Here is an 18,511-nt window from a genome sequence, read left to right as displayed (position 1 = left end):
CCTGGTGGAGGACCATATTATGGTTAGGACATGCCTGGCCAGACATCTCAACTCAGCAGTCCTCACTATGACATTCCTTCCTTGCAGATTTTCTGGAAAGATGGAACCAGCTGGACACAGCCAGTGCCTGGAGCCGGCCTGGCATAGTGTGGGTGCAGCCCTTCCCCCATCCTCACCCTGCCCTCCTCCCAGCACCCGGCCTGGCTGCCCAGCCACTTCCCAGCACCAGCTTTCAATGCAGAATGGAAACTCTGAGAGAGACCATGTCTCTTTGTATTTCCCCAGACTGAATTGTTCACAGCTGGCAGCGTGGCTGAATGACTCACCCCTCCCGGAAGGATGCCCATGTCAACCCGGCAGCTTCATTCAGGTCAACGCTTGTTCCCCAAACACCTCATAAGTCCGTGGCTCTCATCCCTGGCTGCACAGCAGAATCGGGGTTCAGAAGTGGGTGAAGCAACAAGGCAAGGAAGAGGCAGTGGAATCAGGATCTCTGGGGTGAGGCCCAGGCATCCACTTTTCTTACACAGTCTCTTTCATAAGCTCAGCAGAGGGTCTTAAGAAGGCCAGAGTGTTTGCTTAAAATACAGAGTTCAGGCACAGACCCACACCAGGTGAATCAGACTCTGGGGATGGGTGGCACAACTTATACCCTGAACCCCTTTCCCTGCAGGATTTCTTTCTTTTTTCACAGGAAGGTTTAGAAACTTCTCTAGTTAGAGGAAGCCAGTGTGAGGAATGAACAAGCCCAGCTGCCCAAGGACGTACCCTTGAGATGAAAGAATGGCCAGGAGCTGGAGGAGGCAAGGGCTGAGGGCCAGGAGGACGAAGAGGAATCTCAGCTGAGGGAGAGACCCATCAAGGTGAGGGCTGGGAAGCCTCTTGGAGGAGGCAGCTACATTCCTCTCATTCCTTAAGGGTGAATTTCTGAGGGCAGAATTTCAAGGATGCAAATGGAAAGGGCAGGAGCAGTATGTATCTATCATCTATCTATCTACCATCTATTATCTATCATCCATGTATCGTCTATTATCTATGTATCTATGTATCTATCTATCTATCTGTCTGTCTGTCTGTCTGTCTGTCTGTCTGTCTGTCTGTCTGTCTATCTATCTATCTATCATCTATCGTCTTCCCCCAATCCTCTCCCAGGTTAGCCAGCTATCCCTGAAGCAGCAGCCTCTAGAACTAGGTATGTTAGACTGCTCGGGTTTCCATACAAGATACCACAAGCTGGATGACTTGAACACCAGAAGTCTATTTCTCATAGTTCTGGAGGCTGGAAGTTTAAGACGCCAGCAAGGCAGGTTTCATTCTGAAACCTCTCCTCTTGGCTTGTAGTGGCTGCCATCTTGCTGTGTGCTCACATGAGCTCTTCTGTGAGGGACAGGGTGGTTCGGGAGGAGAAGATAGGGAGAGGGCAGGGAGAGCTGAAGGAAGAGGGAGAAGGAAGGGAAAAGAAGGGAAAGAAAGAGAAGGAGACAGAATCAGAGACAGGGTATGCTCACTCTTTCATACCTCTTACTAATCCTGTTGGCCTAGAGCCCCACCTTTAGCCATAATCACCTCCCTGAAGGACCTGTCTCCAAATACAGTCACGAGGAGGGTTAAGGCTTCAAGGTAGGAACTTTGGGAACACAGTTCAGTCTCTGGCAGCGGCTTCTCTAACATCTCAGCTTGCTCAAAGGACCGTGCTGGAACTCACACCATCCTCCAGGGAGACTAGACCAAGTGGGAAAGGGTGTGGGTGATGGTTCAGTCCTCCTCGTGCTCCTAGTTCATAGACTGACCTGGGGGTGGGGGTGGAGAAAGCCTTGCCTGTGACTAGGCCTCTGGAGACCCAGGTACAGGAATGAAGGAGATGAAGCTCCAAGTAGCACACAGGGCTGGCCTGGGGATCTCTGGGAGCCAGACACAAGGACAGCAGCCATGGCCCAGGTGACTAGGAGCTTCTCCAGAAGCAGCTCCAAGGGGCACTGCAGCCTCTTAGGCAGATCAGCCTGAGCCCAGCTACCGTCCCCACAGCATGTGTCCAGAGTGTCCCAGGCAACATGTGTCCATTCATTGGTTCATTCATTTCTTCATTTAACACTTGCTATGTGCCAGGCACTGTGCTGGGGTCTGCAGGTCAGCTGTGCATGAAGCAGACAAGGCCCTGCTCTCACAGAGCTTACATAGGAGCAGGTAGCAGAGAGTCCAATCTCTGGTGTGACAAATCGGGCAGTGAGTTCGGGGAAGAAGCATGAAGCAAGTCTCGGAGAGGGAGTAACTGGGGTGGAAGGTTCCTCACAGTCTCCCAAGGAGACTGCATTGAGTAGAGAGAAGCCAGAATAGAGTAAGACAAAAATACCAAATTAGCCGGGCATAGTGGTATGTGCTTGATATCTCAGCTACTTGGGTGGCTGAGGCATAAGAATTGCTACCCGGGAGGCGGAGGTTCCAGTGAGCCGGAATCGCGCCAGTGCACTCTAGCCTGGGTGACAGAGCGAGACTCTGTCTGAAAACAAAACAAAGCAGAAAACAAAAAAAAACATGTCAAATAGTATCTAACGGCATGAGAACATGTTCACAATATATTATTAGGTGAAAAAAGTGACTGGAAGCAGTGGCTCATGCTTATAATTCCAGCATTTTGGGAGGCTGAGTTAGGCAGATCACCTGTGATCAGGAGTTCAAGACCAGCCTGACCAATATGGTAAAACGCTGTCTCTACTGAAAATACAAAAATTAGCCAGGCATGGTGGCAGGTGCCTATAATCTCAGCTACTTGGGAGGCTGAGGCAGGATAATAGCTTGAATCCGGGAGACAAAAGTTGGAGTGAGCCAACATCATGCCACTGCACTCCAGCCTGGGCAACACAGTGAGACTTTGTCTCAAAAACAAAAACAAAAAGCAATATGTGAGGCAATATGTAGTAAGTCACATTTTTATTGTGATAAAGTGTATTTATGCCAGAAAAAAACACTACAAGGAGACACGACAAAAAGACTGCCTTTCTGGATGGTAGGATTACGTGAGATTTTGCGTTTTCTTTTGATTAAGTAACATGTTTTATTTCATTATAAAGAAACAAGTTATGGAGAGTCATGCAGCCTAAACAGTCTAGCACATGTGTGCAGCTCAGCTGAGAACTCAGGTTTCCCTTTCTCCGACCTTCTCTCCACCTAAAACTCTCCTCCCCACCCCCAGGCTAAGCAGACACCCATCCCTCCATTTCTGAGAAAGTCCTTGGAGGCTTCCGGAGACTTGGCTCACTTGGCCAAGTTTATGTTTTGGTGGAAACTCTTAATGTTTCCATTGTCTGACTTGAGAGTCTTTAAATTATTCATCTTAATTAAGTGCAGCCTGGGTGTTCTTTGACAGAGCCCTTGGCCCAGAGGATTTTCTTTACCTCTTCTTTGTTTTAGAAGCCAATAATGAAAAGGGTTTAGAGAGAGGACAGACTGTTGGCTTTGCTGTGTCTATATCTGAAAGGCACCCATTCTGCTGAGAGAAATGACGGCATGGCCATTAGGCCTGCCTGACATCCCACACAGTGGTTCCTTAGAGTCTTGGAAGCCGGCAAGAACTATTTCTCTGCAGAAGTAGCTGCCTGGGTTTCAAGGTGAGTGAAATAACATCTCTTACCTGAGTAGCTTCATGAACAGACATATCCTTTCAACTAAGACATACATTCTTACTATATGCCAGGTACTGAGGGCGCAGCAGACAGCAAGGGAGCCTACAAAGGCCCTCTCTCAAGGGTCTTATGAGGGGGTAGGAGAGGAGATACAATAAATTAGTGAGCTGGCAATTAAACAAGGTGACCTCAGAGAATGGTAGGTGCAAGGGAGAAAATAGTGCAGGGCACAATAAAAGGCAGTGATGTAGTGGGGAGGGAACAAGTATAGACAGGTGACCATGGGTGGCCTCTCAGAGGTGGTGGCATTTGAGCTGAGACCTCACTGAACATCAGATCATGAGCAAATCCAGAGGAACAGGTTTCCAGACAGAAAACAGCGAAGGGAAAGATGTGTAGGAATGAACTTGGCCATTTTTATAAGAAAGGAAGGAAGACAGGGAGGTCTTTTCTAGGAATAAATTCCCAGAGTGGGTAATAGGATCAGAAGTTACAAACATATTTATGACTTTCAATATATGTTGGTGGATTGCTTTCCAAAATGAATATGTATGATGTAGCAAATTTGTTAGTAGTCATTTTCCCTGGGGAGTGGAATGCAGGGGTCAACAGCATGAGAAAAGCGATTTTAAAGTTTCCATTTTCCGAGCCAGGTGGGGTGGCTCGCACCTGCAATCCCAGCTACTTGGGAGGCTGAAGTGGGAGGGAACATTGCTTGAGCCCAGGAGGTCGAGGCTGCAGTGAGCTATGATTGCACCACTGCACGCCAGCCTGGATGACAGAGAGAGAACCGGTGTCTAAAACAAATGAATAAATAATTTTTTTAAAGTACTTGATTTTTCTTTTTTTTTTTTTACCTAGGGTATACCTTTTTTATTTTTATTTTTATTTTTTTGAGATTAAGTCTTGCTCTGTTGCTCAGGCTGGAGTGTGGTGGTGCGATCTTGGCTCACTGCCACCTCTACCTCCTGGGTTCAAGCGATTCTCCCACCTCAACCTCCCGAGTAGCTGGGATTACAGATGTGCACCACCATGTCCAGGTAATTTTTGTATTTTTAGTAGAGATGGGGTTTTGCCATGTTGGCCAGGCTGGTCTTAAACTCCTGACCTCAAGTGATCCACCCCACCAACCCCACCACCCCCGGCCTCCCAAAATGCTGGGATTACAGGCGTGAGCCACAGTGTCTGGCCACATATTATTTTTATAAATTAAAGAATCATAGTGTTTAGGACATTGGCAAGGTGGTAAATATGTTGTTTTATTATTCTAAACATATATGCATTACATAAATTCTGTTATCTATATTAAATATTTTATAATAAAGCTTTGGGTTTTTAATTTGTATGTGTGTGTGTGTGTGTCTGTGTGTGTGTATGTGAGAGAGAGAGAGAGAGAGAGAGAGAGAGATAGGGTGTCCCTCTGTCACCCAAGCTGGAGTGTAGTGGTACACTCTCCCTGCAGCCTCGACCTCCCAGGTTCAGGTGATTCTCCCACCTCAGCTTCCTGAGTAGCTGGGACCACAGATGCGCACTACTTCACAAGGCTAATTTTTGTATTTTTTGTAGCGACAACATCTTGTCATATTGTCCAGGCTGGCCTGGAACTTGTGGGCTCAAGTCATCCTCTCGATTCAGCCTCCCAAAATGCTAGGATTACAGGCACGAGCCACCACACTTGGCCAGCTTCAGGTTTTACAAGATGTGCTAGTTTATAGACTATTAGGTAGCTATACATGTGGCAGCTTCACCACATGCTCTTGAGGATTGATAATTATTACTCTTTAACATTTTTACTTCTTTATTCAAGTTTAGTCACTGGTTTGCTCTGATATTAGATAAGTCACTTTAGCCTCAGTAGGTTTCAGTTTTTTGTCAAACAGAAAGAAAGATCCATCCAACCTCTCAATTTCCTAACATAACTGCTCACGGAATTAAATAATATGGTAAAGGTAAAGGCACTCTGTAGATTTTTTAATAGAGGAAAGAGAATTGGGAGGGAATTGTCATCTGGAATGGAGTTTCACCCAAAATGAATATATATCATGTGACCAACTGTTAGCAGTCATTGTCCCTGGGGAGTGGGATGCAAGGGTCAATAGGATGAGAAAAGGGACTTTAAAGTTTCCCTCTTCTGTCCACATCTTAACCAGGGCCAGCAGCTACTCATGGAGCCTTCCTTGACTCTGCCATTCACCGACGTCTCTCTCTTTTCTTTTCTTTTCTTTTTCTTTCTTTTTTTTTTTTTTTTTTGAGATAGAGTCTCTCTCTGTTGCTAGCCTGGAGTGCAGTGGCTTGATCTTGGCTCACTGCAACCTCCGCCTCCCAGGTTCAAGTGATTCTCCTGCCTCAGCCTCCCAAGTAGCTGGGAATAGAGGTGCCACCACCATGCCTGGCTAATTGTTGTATTTTTAGTAGAGACGGAGGTTCACCATATTGGCCAGGATGGTCTCAATCTCTTGACCACATGATCTGCCCACCTTGGCCTCCCAAAGTGCTGGGAGGCCACTGCACCCGGCCTCTAAATTCTTTCTTTTTGAGATTATCATGATACAGCACATTCTCTAAATTCAATCTCAAATGGTTTTTAACTGAAGGTTTCATGACTTGATCGTGTGGTTGTTTCATGCGCATTGATGATGACTTCCCTCTTACTTTCATTTCCTCCAGAGGAGGGCCCACTGAAGGGATGGCATTTTAGCAGTGGAATTTTAGGCATTAGTGAGCAGGTCAAAGAGATATTTTGGGGAGAGAGTGGCCTTTTCACATTCTAAAATTACAGAAATTTGGTGTATTGAGAGGAGCTTCAGATTAAGCTTTTGAAAGCAGAGGTTGCGGTCTAGGTGCTTCAGTTACTTGCCCTGAGTGTGTCAAGTCTTGTAACCCTCCTGATTTCAGCTCTTGAGCTAGAAAAGGGGGGCTATGAATAACTTTCCTGGCCACTTCCTCATGGTGTTTTGTGGATTTGGTGAACCAGTGCACATTTAAACGCTTTGAAGATGGTGGGGTTTTGTGGAACAACAAGGGCCTAGTTCTGTAAAGTGATGATTTCAAGTGTGCCCAGCAAAGCCACACAAGGGACACTCTCATACAATGCTTTCAGCTGAGGCTGGAGGGAAGGGATTCCTCTCACTGGCCCTGAGTGTCATGGACAGAGCTGGGACTTTGGCTTTAGATAGAACTTGGTTCACCAATAGACCTCCCCGCTTCCTAGCACGTGGGAGATTGGACATCTCAGCTCCCTTGCTGTTGGGTAGAGCCATGGAGCTAGTTCTGACCAATGAAATGATGGAGAAAGTTCGCTTTCAGGCTAGTGAAATACTCATGCATGATTCTCCAGTCTCTCTCTTCCCCTCTCATGGCAATTGTAGAGGAGGCCTTGTGTTGATATTGGGGGACCCAAAGATCACAGCAGCCAGGATCACTGAGTCCCTGCTTGGAAGGTGGCTGTGTGAAGGGGAAATACACACCAGTTGTGTGAAACTGCTGAGATTCTTAGAACTGTTTTTTTTTTTTTTTTTAGATGGGGTCTTGCTCTGTTGCCCAGGCTAGAGTGCAGTGGCATGCTTGTGGCTCATTGCACACTCCAACCTCCACCTCCTGGTTTCAAGCGATTCTCCTGCCTCACCCTCTCCAGTAGCTGGGATTACAGGTGTATGACACCACACCTGGCTAATTTTTGTATTTTTTTAGTAGAGATGGGGTTTCGCCATGTTGGTCAGGCTGGTCTTGAACTCCTGACCTCATGATCTGCCCACCTCAGCCTCCCAAAATGCTGGGATTACAGGTGTGAGCTACCACGCCTGGCCCTAGAACTGTTTGTTACTGCAGCACAACCTAACCTGTCCTGTCCAGCATACAGCCTGAGTCTCAGGTGCCCCTCCTCTGGGATAATAACATGTATTGCCCATATTTGTGATGAAGATTTAACAAGGGATTGTGCGAAGCTCTTAGCTCAATGTTGGCTCATGAGATGAGCTCATGAAATGTGAGATTCCTGTTCTCTTCTGGCAAGGTAGTACATTCTTGGCAAAGGCAAAGAAGCCCACCTGACCAGACCTTCCTGTGGCCCTCTGAGGCATAACAGTGACGTCAAGAGTTCCTCATGGAAACAGATGCACAATACTTATTAAACTGCAAGTATTATGAGTTCTGTCTCTCCACACTTCCCATCTCTTTTCATATAAATCCTGGGGCAGTAATTTGAGGCTGCTGAGAGATGTGATACTGACATCCATCTTCCATTTGCAACAAGCTGTGGCAACTCCACTTTCCCCACCCCACCTCCACCAACTGGCCTCCCTTCTGCTGGGGATAGAGATGGGGACTGAATGGCTGGGGAGTGGGTATGTGTGGAAAGGGGGCCTTCTTGCCTCACAATGATCTGATCCCCTCAGTGTCAAGAAGCCCAAGGGAAACATTTGGGAATATCAGCCTTCAGTAGGGCTCCTGAACCTCATTTAGGCCGTGCCTTGACTCAATAAAAACAAAATAAATGCAAAATAATAAAAAATAAATAAAATAAATATTCTAATCTGTGGGTGCCTTTTTTTTGTTTTTTGAAGCAAAGTTGGATGAAATGGTGGTGTGCTAGGAACAATCATGAACTCGAAGCCTCAAAATGTAGGAACAAAACTCTATGGAAAAGCACCTTTCCCCACCTTTTTCTTTTTTTGAGGCAGGGTCTTGTTCTGGCACCCAGGCTCGGGTACAATGATGTGATCTCAGCTCACTGCAACCTCTGCCTCCTGGTCTCAAGCGATCCTCCTACCTCAGCCTCCGGAGTAGCTGGGACTACAGGTGTGCACCACCATGCCCAGCTAATTGTTTTAGAGATGGGGTTTTGCTATGCCACCGAGACTGGTCACGAACTCCTGGGCTCAGGCAGTCTGCCTGCCTCAGCCCCACAAAGTGCTCAGGTTACAGAAGTGAGCCACTATGCCCTGCCACCGTTTCCTTTTTAATAATGGTCCAAGATGTGGTTATGTATGGGGGCTTTTGCAACCAGGCTGATTCTTTCAGCTGAATCAGGAAAGTGATTTCTTGAATCCCACAGAGAGGAAATGGAGAGCTTAAGCCTTTAGAAAGTCAGCTCAGGGTGACTGCAGTCTCTTCCAGAGCCAGGAACTGAGGCCTGCTCACCTGGACACCTTCCCCCACAACGTCCTCCCACTCTTCTGTGCTCTCACACATCCAGGCACATGCACACCCATTCAATTATGGAGGAGAGGATGGGAGCAACTGGAGAGACTTCCAGCCTAACCTTTGAAGACTCAAAATGAATTCAAGTCCATTTTCAAAGTGTAGCCCTGGCTGCAGTAGGGCCTAGTCCTGAACTGCAGGAGCTGTGGCCAGACTAGTAAGAAGCTACTCCAGACAGACCAGGAAAATAGATTCCACTTCCCACACCCCATCTTATGAGAAACAGATGACTCCTTTCTGTAAAATGGTGAGCGCCTCCAGAAATCCATCCTTGTCCCCTTTGTGCTTTTTGTTCCAAAGAAAATACTTCCCTTGGCTTCTGTTCTCACGTCCAAACAAGCTCTGCAGGAGCGGAACTTCCAGAGGCTTGGACCTGGACTTGAATGGAAGTTAAAGAACCTATGAATGAGCTATGACCACAGACTGGTGGGCTGATTTCATAACAAATGCTCTGGACTTGTATATCCAAATAAGCATTGCCTTCAAAAGCACCTAGGCAAGCTCTAGGCTTCAAGGGTAATTAAAGGTATCAACATTTATGGAGCATCTGCCAAATGTTAGGCTCTGTGCTAAGAGGCCTCTGGGTATTAGCCCATTTGACCCTCACAGCCTCAATAACAGATGAGGAAACTGAGATTTAGAGAGTCACATCACTACTGGGTCTGAACTCAGGTCATCTGACTTCAAAACAAGGGTTAGAATGACTTTCAGAGCCAGGAATGAATGCAGTCCTTTAAGATCTCACTGCTGGGGTGAGGGTCTACCTTTGATCAGGTTCAGCCAGCGCAATCCAGAGCCGTCACACTCTTTCATTATTTCATTGAAATCTCTTCACAGCATGGCATGCGGGTGATCACCGTGACCTTCGCAGGGAAGAAGCTGGTAATTCAGTGAGGTCTCGGAACTTGCTATTGCAGAGAGTGGCACTGAGATAACTCTTGGGAATGGATTTGACTTCTGGAAACAGCCAAAAACTAGGTAAGTCCTCGAGGTGGGCAAAATTAGGCATACTCAATAAAAATTTACACAAACTGCTCATCTTGTGTGGTACATAGGCTGGTCATGAAGACATGGCCTTGGTTTTTAGCCTGAACCAAAATCTGCCTCCTTGTATTTGCCTCAGGGGCTCCAATCTGAATTTGGAGGTACATTAAATTGGTTAATTTAATACCCCTGCCCGCCTTCCACACTTCCCTAATAAGCCTGGTTATCTGGTTACCAAACTGGGCAGACTAGAAGCAGCAAGTTAGAAAATGCAGAGATGCAGCTGGGCGCGGTGGCTCACGCCTGTAATCATAGCACTTTGGGAGGTCGAGGCGGGCGGATTGCCTGAGCTCAGGAGTTCAAGACCAGCCTGGGCAACATGGCAAAACCCCGTCTCTACTAAAAATACAAAACATTAGCCAGGCATGGTGGTGTGCGCCGGTAATCTCAGTTACTCAGAAGGCTGAGGCATGAGAATTGCTTGAACCCAGGAGGCAGAGGTTGCAGTGAGCTGAGATCATGCCACTACACTCCAACCTGGGCAACAGAGCCAGACTCTGTCTTAAAAAAAAAAAAAAAGAATACAGAGATGCATATTTGAGCCGAATCACCTGGGAAGTTTCTAACCTACTAATGTCTGGGTCCCTCCCAGAGAGTCTGTTTTTGTTGGTCAGCTTTGGGGTCCAGGTATAGTTATTTTTGAAGTTCATCAAGTAATTTTAGCCAGAGTTGAGAAGTGCAGTGTTAAGAAGAGAGAATTTAGACTAGCCCAAGGTGTCACAGGAAGCAAACACCAGAACTGGGTTCTAAACCACAGTCCACCTGACCCTTCAGACTAAGCAAGTGCTCAGTAAATGCTTGCTGACTGGCAGGTGGGAATGCCCCTCACTTCCTCCTGACACACCACCCTCCTTGCTCCGGGTGTGGTCCTGAGCGTGGAGTCCCAGCAGCCTGCCCGGTCCTGAAGGCACTGCCCCTCCCTCGAACAACACATGACTCTGTTTTCAGGGCATCTTTGGGGCATGTGCTTGCTGGAAGGTCGGGCGCACATACTGTTCAGGGACTCTGGAGCACTGGTTCCGCTTAGCTACATCATCAGGATGTGACCCTGGGGATGTATCAAGACAGATCCAGAACCAGGAGAGGCCGTGTTTATGAACATTCTCTTGACTTGCTGGTAGATTGCTAAGAGTAAATCCTTCTGGAACCATGATGTAAACCCTACTGTAATAGGGTGGTGCCACAAGATAAATCCAGCTTTCCAGTGAGATTCTATTTGCCAGGTATTGAGGCAGGTGTCTGCTCCCTGCCTCCTCCATAATCCTGAGAGCCAAAGGAAGCCCAGGGGTGGTACTGCCTGTGTTCCTGCTTTGCTGCTGATTCTTCCTTGTTTTATTTGAGACAGAGTCTCCCTCTGTCACCCAGGCTGGAGTGCAGTGGCGCAATCTCAGCTCATTGCAACCTCCACCTTCCAGACTCAAGCAATTCTCCTGCTTCAGCCTCCCGAGTAGCTGGGATTACAGGTGCACACCACCACACCTGGCTAATTTTTGTATTTTTAGTAGAGACAGGGTTTCACCATGTTGGCCAGGTTGGTCTTGAACTCCTGAGCTCAGGCAATCTGACCACCTCGGCCTCCCACAGTTCTGGATTACAGGCGTGAGCCACCACACCCAGCCAGCCTTGCCTTGCTTCTGATAAGATTTTGAATCCTTGTCTAATTTAATCTAGCTTTATAGGGTGTGTGTGTGTGTGTGTGTGTGTGTGTGTGTGTGTGTACCCATTATACCCATAACCTTTAGCTTGAGGGAACATGAGGAGATGGATGAACCCCTGGCCCTGGCACTTTCCTGCATGAGACTGATAGGAATAGCAGGCCAGAGAGACCATGACAAGGATGGGCTGAGAATGTCTCCACTGTGGCTCCTCAGGGGAAAGGCCACCAAGGAGCCAGACCCTACCTGGTTGCTCTCCCTGGACAGCTCTCTGCTTCGGCCCCTCTAGTTGTCTTTTTTCATGAGTGCAAAGTTCCTCCAGGTGCTGGCATCCTGGCTCCATACACAGATACATTTGTCAGTTGCTCCACCCCTTACCTTTCCCTTCCATGGCTGCCACATCCCTTGTCCCTCAGCACAAGGCCATACTTTATCTTTGAGAGAACAGACCAAAATTTCAGGCCAAGAAGGAGGCACAGGTGTGCAGTGATCAACTCAACTTCCTACCATCTACACAGTTTACCAAGCTCTTCCACGGATGCAATTTCATTTAGTCCATCCTCAACATAACCTTGTGTGAGGGATAATTTTATGTGTCAACCTGACTGAGCCACAGGATGCCCAGCTATTTGGTCAAACATTAGTCTGGGTGTTTCTGTGAGGGTGTTGGAGGGCTGAGAGGAACACTGAAATTGATGGACTGCATCTTTCTTCCCTAGTTTGTGGGTGGGCCTCGTCCAATCAGTTTAAGGCCTGAATTGGACAAAGGCTGACCCTCCCCTAAGTAAGACAGGATTCTTCCTGCCTGACAACCTCTGAGAAGGGACATTGGCTTTTTCCCTGCTTTTGGACCCTTTCCTCTGGTAGGACATCAGCTCTCCTGGTTCTTGGGTCTTTCCTCTGATGGGACATCAGCTCTCCTGGCTCTTGGGCCTTTGGACTTGGACTTGGACTAGAATGAAGTCATTGATTCTCCTGGGTCTCAGCTTGTCAACTCATGCTGCAGATCTTGAGGCTCTCCTGCCTGTATAACCACAGAAGCCAGTTCCCTATAAGAAATCTCTCCTGGCCGGGCACGGTGGTGCATGCCTGTAATCCCAGCACTTTGGGAGGCCAAGGCAGGTGGATCACTTGAGGTCAGAAGTTCCAGACCAGCCTGGCCAACAGGGTGAAACCCCATCTCTACTAAAAATACAAAAAATTAGCTGGGCATGGTGGTGGGTAGCTGTAATCCCAGCTACTTGGGAGGCTGAGATGGGAGAATCACTGGAATCTGGGAGGCAGAGTGAGACTCCTTCTCAAAAAAACAAAGAAAAGAAATCTCTTCCACATACATCTCATTGGTTCTGTTTCTCAGGAGAACCTTGCCTCATAGATATTGCTAATTTTCCTATTTTACACATGAGAAAATGTTCAAATCAGAGCCACCCCATATGTGGCCAGCCTTGCAAAAAGTTCAGTGTCATTGGTAGAGCAAGATTTGAAGGTGGGTTTAATTTATCAAATTACATAGTCTCTTCTGGGAACTCCCTTTCTCAGGCACAGGACCCTCCTCGAGAACCCGACCCTTGAGGGGCTACACCTGAACTTAGGGTTAGTTAGCTGTCTCCAGCCCCTGAGAGGCCTAAGAAAACTGAGTTTCTCTTCTGGGCTCCAGGTTCTTCCCAATTTAGCTCTGGATTAAAGCACACTCTCCTGAGAATGGGCCATTGACACCCACTCAGGTGTGCCCTGCCCTTACCTCTCTAACAGCAGCACCTGGATTTTGCTCACTCTCGCTTTGCTCTTCTTGCCCCCTCCTTTCTCCTCATGTTTTGTGCATTCTGCATCTCACCTTGTCCAGGTAGAAGCTCCCACCCCAGCCCCCTCCCCATCTTGTCCAGTGTACACCTGGATCTGCGATCTCTGATTCTTCCCTGATTCTTTCACAGGGAGCTAGGCAAATGGATATTCATAGATGAGTTAAACACAGGCAGTGGCCTTCCCTCCTGTTCTATAGTCCTTTCCTTTTTTTTTTTTTTTTTTTTTTTTATTGAGACAGTGTGTGGCTCTGTCACCCAGGCTGGAGTGCAATGGTGCGATCTCTGCTCACTGCAACCTCTGCCTCCCGGGTTCAAGTGATTCTCCTACCTCAGCCTCCTGAGTAGGTGGGATTACAGGTGCGTGCCACTGTACCCAGATAATTTTTGTATTTTTAGTAGAGATGGGGTTTTGCCATGTTGGCCAGGCTGATCTCAAGTTCCTGACCTCAGGTGATCTGCCTGCCTTGGCCTCCCAAAGTACTGTGATTATAGGTGTGAGCCACCAAGCCCTGTCAGTCCTTTCCTTTTTAAAGAGTTGAAAATATTTCAGAACACACATTATTTACATGTTGTTGTGAAGCCACAACCATTGTTTCAGAGGGAAGGCTGTATATTATTATTATTATTATTAATTTTTTTTTTTGAGTTGGAGTTTCGCTGTTGTTACCCAGACTGGAGTGTGGCTCACCGCAACCTCTGCCTTCTGGGTTCAAGCAATTCTCCTGTCTCAGCCTCCTGAGTAGCTGGGATTACAGATGCCCACCACCATGCCCGGCTAATTGTTTGTATTTTTAGTAGAGATGGGTTCACCATGTTGGCCAGGCTGCTCTGTAATGCCTAACCTCAAGTGATCTGCCTGCCTCAGCCTCCCAAAGTGCTGGGATTACAGGCATCAGCCACCGAGCCTGGTCAAGGCTGTATATTAAAAAGACTAGGTCTTTTTTTTTTTTTTTTTAATCTTGTGCCTCTAGGTATGAAAAAGACTAGGTCTTTCTAATCTCCACTTATCTCCCTACCTCCTTGTACATTTCTTTCTCACTCCAGATAATCTTTTCCTGTCTGCAGGTTTATTTCCAAAGCAATTCGAAAAAAGCTATTTGGTCCATACATTGTGATTTTCTGAGGCTCCCAAAATGTTTTGGCATTTCCAGGGGTAGGTTAGCTTTTTCTTGGCCATAAACTGGGTACTTCTGGTATGACAGCAAATGTAATCTGATTTTTCTTTCTTTTTTCCCATTAATTCTCTCTCTCTCTTTTTTCAGCTCCAGCTCAAAGGAATTCTGATTTTTAGATGATGGAAAGAAAGGAAGAAAGAATCAGAGGAAAGAAAGCAAGAAAGAAACCAATAGCATCTAGAAGCAAAGTTCGCCTGTACCTTAAGGGAAAGAATTTTGTAAGAAAGTTTGTATTTGCAGATAACTTCTACAAGTGGTGCCTGTGGCCAACCAGGAACGGGGAGGACCAACAACTGTAGCGAGCCACTTAAGAGCTTCAAAATTATATTTGTCTCATTTCCCCCATTTTTAGTGGTTGAAAACACTTCAACACATTCTTGCTTCTGAGCATATAGGAAATAGGTCAGTGATGGGACATGCTCAGGATTATAGGCCACTGTGGGAGATAAGATCTTTGACACCTGAACAACCTCCTCCATAAGGCTGTCACTCAGAGCAGCTCCTGGCTGAGACCTGGGAACCATGCTCTTAAGCTGTGCTGAGATAGAGTTAGAGGGAATGTGAAGGAGGGCTTTCCAGAAGGCAGGAGCCTGGAAGAGGGACTTGAGGGTCTTGAAGAAAAGGCATGTGGGCAAGTGTGTCAGGTGGGCCATGAGGTGTTAACATTCCCGAGTGCTCCGAACCCTCTGGTTAAAGGACATTATTTAACCACAGATTATTATTCTGTCTATTATTTGTGTCTGTAATAACAGCCATGACATTAGATGCTGCAAAGGTCAGCCCTGGGGCTCCTGTTGCCTGACATGTTTAGTAAGGGATGGAGGTGGAAAAGATTTGATGAAGCTTGCTGTTGATCTAAACACTTTTCAGCTGGCCACAGCTTGTGTGTGTGTGGGGGTGGGGGTGGGGGTGTGTGTGGGGGCAGGGCTATGAGAAACCCCAGATGAAACTGATCTCCTGTGGGCCCCAGGCAAGGACAACAGGTCTGAAATTTAGCTTGAATATGTGCAAGGTAAGGCCCACGGTGTGAAAGCTCATCTCAGCATCTTTTTGAGTGCAGGATTCTCAGGGTCCAGCCACAGAGAGTAGGCACTCACTCAGTTCAGGGCAGAGGCCTGCCTTAGTCACCAAGCACGCAGCATGCTTGGTGTGCTGAGATGCTCTTAAGCTGTGCCGAGATGGAGTTAGAAGGAATGTGGAGTGGGGCTCTGGGTTTTGGGCTCCTGAACGGGTACTGGGCCCCACAGGGGTTTGGACTGCCCTTTTCTGTCTAGAGTCATTTTGGATCTCACTGGACACTGCTTGGTAGGATTGTAGCAATTGCATCCCTTCACCTTACACAAAGAGAAGGAGGATCTTCGAGGAGAGACCTGCCCAAGGTCATCCAGCTAGATGGAGGCTGAGCCAGGACCAGAAGCTGGGCCTTTCCAGCTGGAGTGTCTCCTCCACTCCACCTTGTCTGTCAGCTCCCACCCAACCTGAGGCAGGTAAACAGCTGCCTCACAGCCCCTGGCTGGAGATGGTGGGAGATCGGAAGCCCAGGAGCAACCCAGTCTCCTCACTCCCCTCACTTCCCACAAATGTGTTTTGAGTACTTACTACATATCGTGCACTGTCACATGGGGGATAAGGTTTAGCATCAGACCTTGGTCATTTAATCCCGTTGAGCCTCGATTTCCCCATCTGGAAAATGTGCAACACCAACTCCTATGCCTAACACATATAGTGAGTGTTCCCTTAAAGGTAGCTATGGAAGATGGAGGCCATGCTCTCAAGAAGTTGCTGTCTGTCGGGGGAACCAGGTTCATCATCAGTGATACTCAGTGTGTATGAACAAAGTTGTGAAGGAGCAGAAGGAAGAACTAACTCTAACTGGGCTGTACCAATATCTGCTCTGCCACTTACCGGCTGGATGACCAGAAGAAAGTTCCTCGCCCTCTCTAGCAGAGGCTGAATTGCCTTATTGGTAAAGTGGGATGATTTAAGTAGCACATAAATGCCAGCTTATGGATTTATGAATTGGAGATAACAAATATAAAACATTTGACTGTTAGTTGGCATTGGTAGAATATGTCATTTTTTTGCTGGAAGCCAAATCTTCACTGAAGAGGTAACATTTGTGTTGGATTTTGAGAGATGGGTGGGGGAGCTATGTGAAACCCCAGATGAAACTGATCTCCTCTGGGCCCCAGGCAAGGATGGCAGCTGAAATTTAGCTTGAATACATGCAAGGTAAGATGGACAGGACAGCATGGACAGAGGCACGAAGACATGAAAATATGGCATCTTCAGAGAAGGACAAGGAGCTTGGGGATTTTGGAGCAAGGCATGTATAGGAGAGTGGTAGAGAGAGACTGGGACCAGGCTGTGAGGGCCTTGTGCCCAAAGTAAAGAAATTTGGATCTATGGACAATGAGGACCTTTGGGAGTTTTTGAGCTTGGGTAGGACAGGGTCAAATGAGCATTTATAAAATGTGCTTTGTTAGCACTTCCTTGGTTGTTGGTTTGGGTTTGTTTCACCAAGAGTCGCATTCTGACAACAATAACACAACTTGATAAACTCCTGAATATCTATCAGAAATCTCTTAGTTGCAAGTGACAGGAAACCAAACTCAAGTTAGGTGTGATTGTTTGAAAGTATGTCTGCAGGGCCAGGTGCAGTGGCTTATGCCTGTAATCCCAGTACTTTGGGAGGCTGAGGTGGAAGGATCACTTGAGGCCAGGAGTCTGAAACCAGTCTGCAGAGTGAAACTCCTTCTCTACAGAAAATAAAAAAGTTAGCCAGGTGTAGTGGTGCATTCCTGTAGTCCTAGCTACTCAGAAGCTGAGGATTGCTTGAGCCCAGGAGTTTGAGGCTGCAGTGAGCTGTCATTGCACCACTGCACTCCAGCCTGGGTGACATAGTGAGATACAGTTAGAAAAAGGAAGGAAGGAAGAAGGAAGGAAGGAAGGCAAAAAGGAAGAGCGGAAGGAAGGGAGGGGGAGAGGGAGGGAAGGAGGGAGGGAAAAGATGTCCGTAAATTTGATACTCCTCCCTTCAAGTGGTAAAGGCTAATGCCTCTCCCTTTGAGTGCAGACTAGACTTGATAACTCATTTCCGACAAATAGAATAAGTGGGAAGTGATCATGTGTGACTCCAGAGACTAGGTCATAAAAGGCATGGAGGCTTACCCCTTACTGGCCCTCTCCCAAGTGGCTCTTCTGGAGGAAGCCAGCTGTCATGTTCTGAGCACTCCAACAGCCGAAGGACAGCCTGAATGGCAAGGAACTGAAGGCTCTGTCAAAAGACTCATAGGTGGACCAGCATGTGATTTCACATCCTTGCAGGCCTTGTCAAGCCTCCAGAGTCCTTGCTAACATTCAGTCTGAAATTATATGAGACCCTGAGCCAGCACCACCCCACTAAGCTGCTCCAAAATCCTTGACCCACACACACTGTGCAATAAGAAATGTTTGTTCTTTGAAGCCCCTAAATTCTGTAGCAATAGATAACTAACTAATACACCAGCTTAAGCAAAAAAGGGAACTAACTGGTGTACGTAACTGTGGAGACTAGAGGTAGAGATAACTAGATACGAGTCATCAAAAGATGTCACTGGGGGCTGGATGAGGTAGCTCATGCCTGTAATCCCAGCAATTTGGGAGGCCAAGACAGGTGGATCATTTGAGGTCAGAAGTTTGAGACCAGCCCGGCCAACTTGATGAAACCCTGTCTCTACTAAAAATCCAAAAAAATTAGCTGGATGTGGTGGTACACATCTGTAATCCCAGCAACCTAAGGAGGCTGAGGCAGGAGAATCGCTTGAACTCAGGAGGTGGAGGTTGCAGTGAGTTGAGATCATACCACTGCATTCCAGCCTGGGCAACAGAGTGAGACTCCATCTCAAAAAAATAAAAAATAAAAAATGTCACTGAGACTTGGTTTCTCTTCACCTCTTAGATGGGTCGTCTCTTGCATTGGCCTTTTTCTCAGTTTCCATGTGGTGACTTCTGAAAGGTCCAGGCTCACATCATCC

The 18,511-nt window shown here is 47.1% G+C and overlaps 1 long non-coding RNA gene across 1 annotated transcript; it reads left to right on the top strand.

Moving 5' to 3' along the window:
- The first annotated feature begins 423 nt into the window (after positions 1–423).
- LOC103795818 (uncharacterized) lies at positions 424–16,548 on the top strand. The gene is made up of 3 exons (XR_004730294.3): positions 424–863; positions 9,657–9,797; positions 14,583–16,548. It is a non-coding gene; the product is annotated as an uncharacterized LOC103795818 (long non-coding RNA).
- The last annotated feature ends 1,963 nt before the right edge of the window (positions 16,549–18,511 follow it).

The sequence above is a fragment of the Callithrix jacchus genome, chromosome 8, assembly GCF_049354715.1.
Source record: "Callithrix jacchus isolate 240 chromosome 8, calJac240_pri, whole genome shotgun sequence".
Classification (NCBI taxonomy): domain Eukaryota; kingdom Metazoa; phylum Chordata; class Mammalia; order Primates; family Cebidae; genus Callithrix; species Callithrix jacchus.
This window is presented reverse-complemented; position numbering and strand designations above follow the sequence as displayed.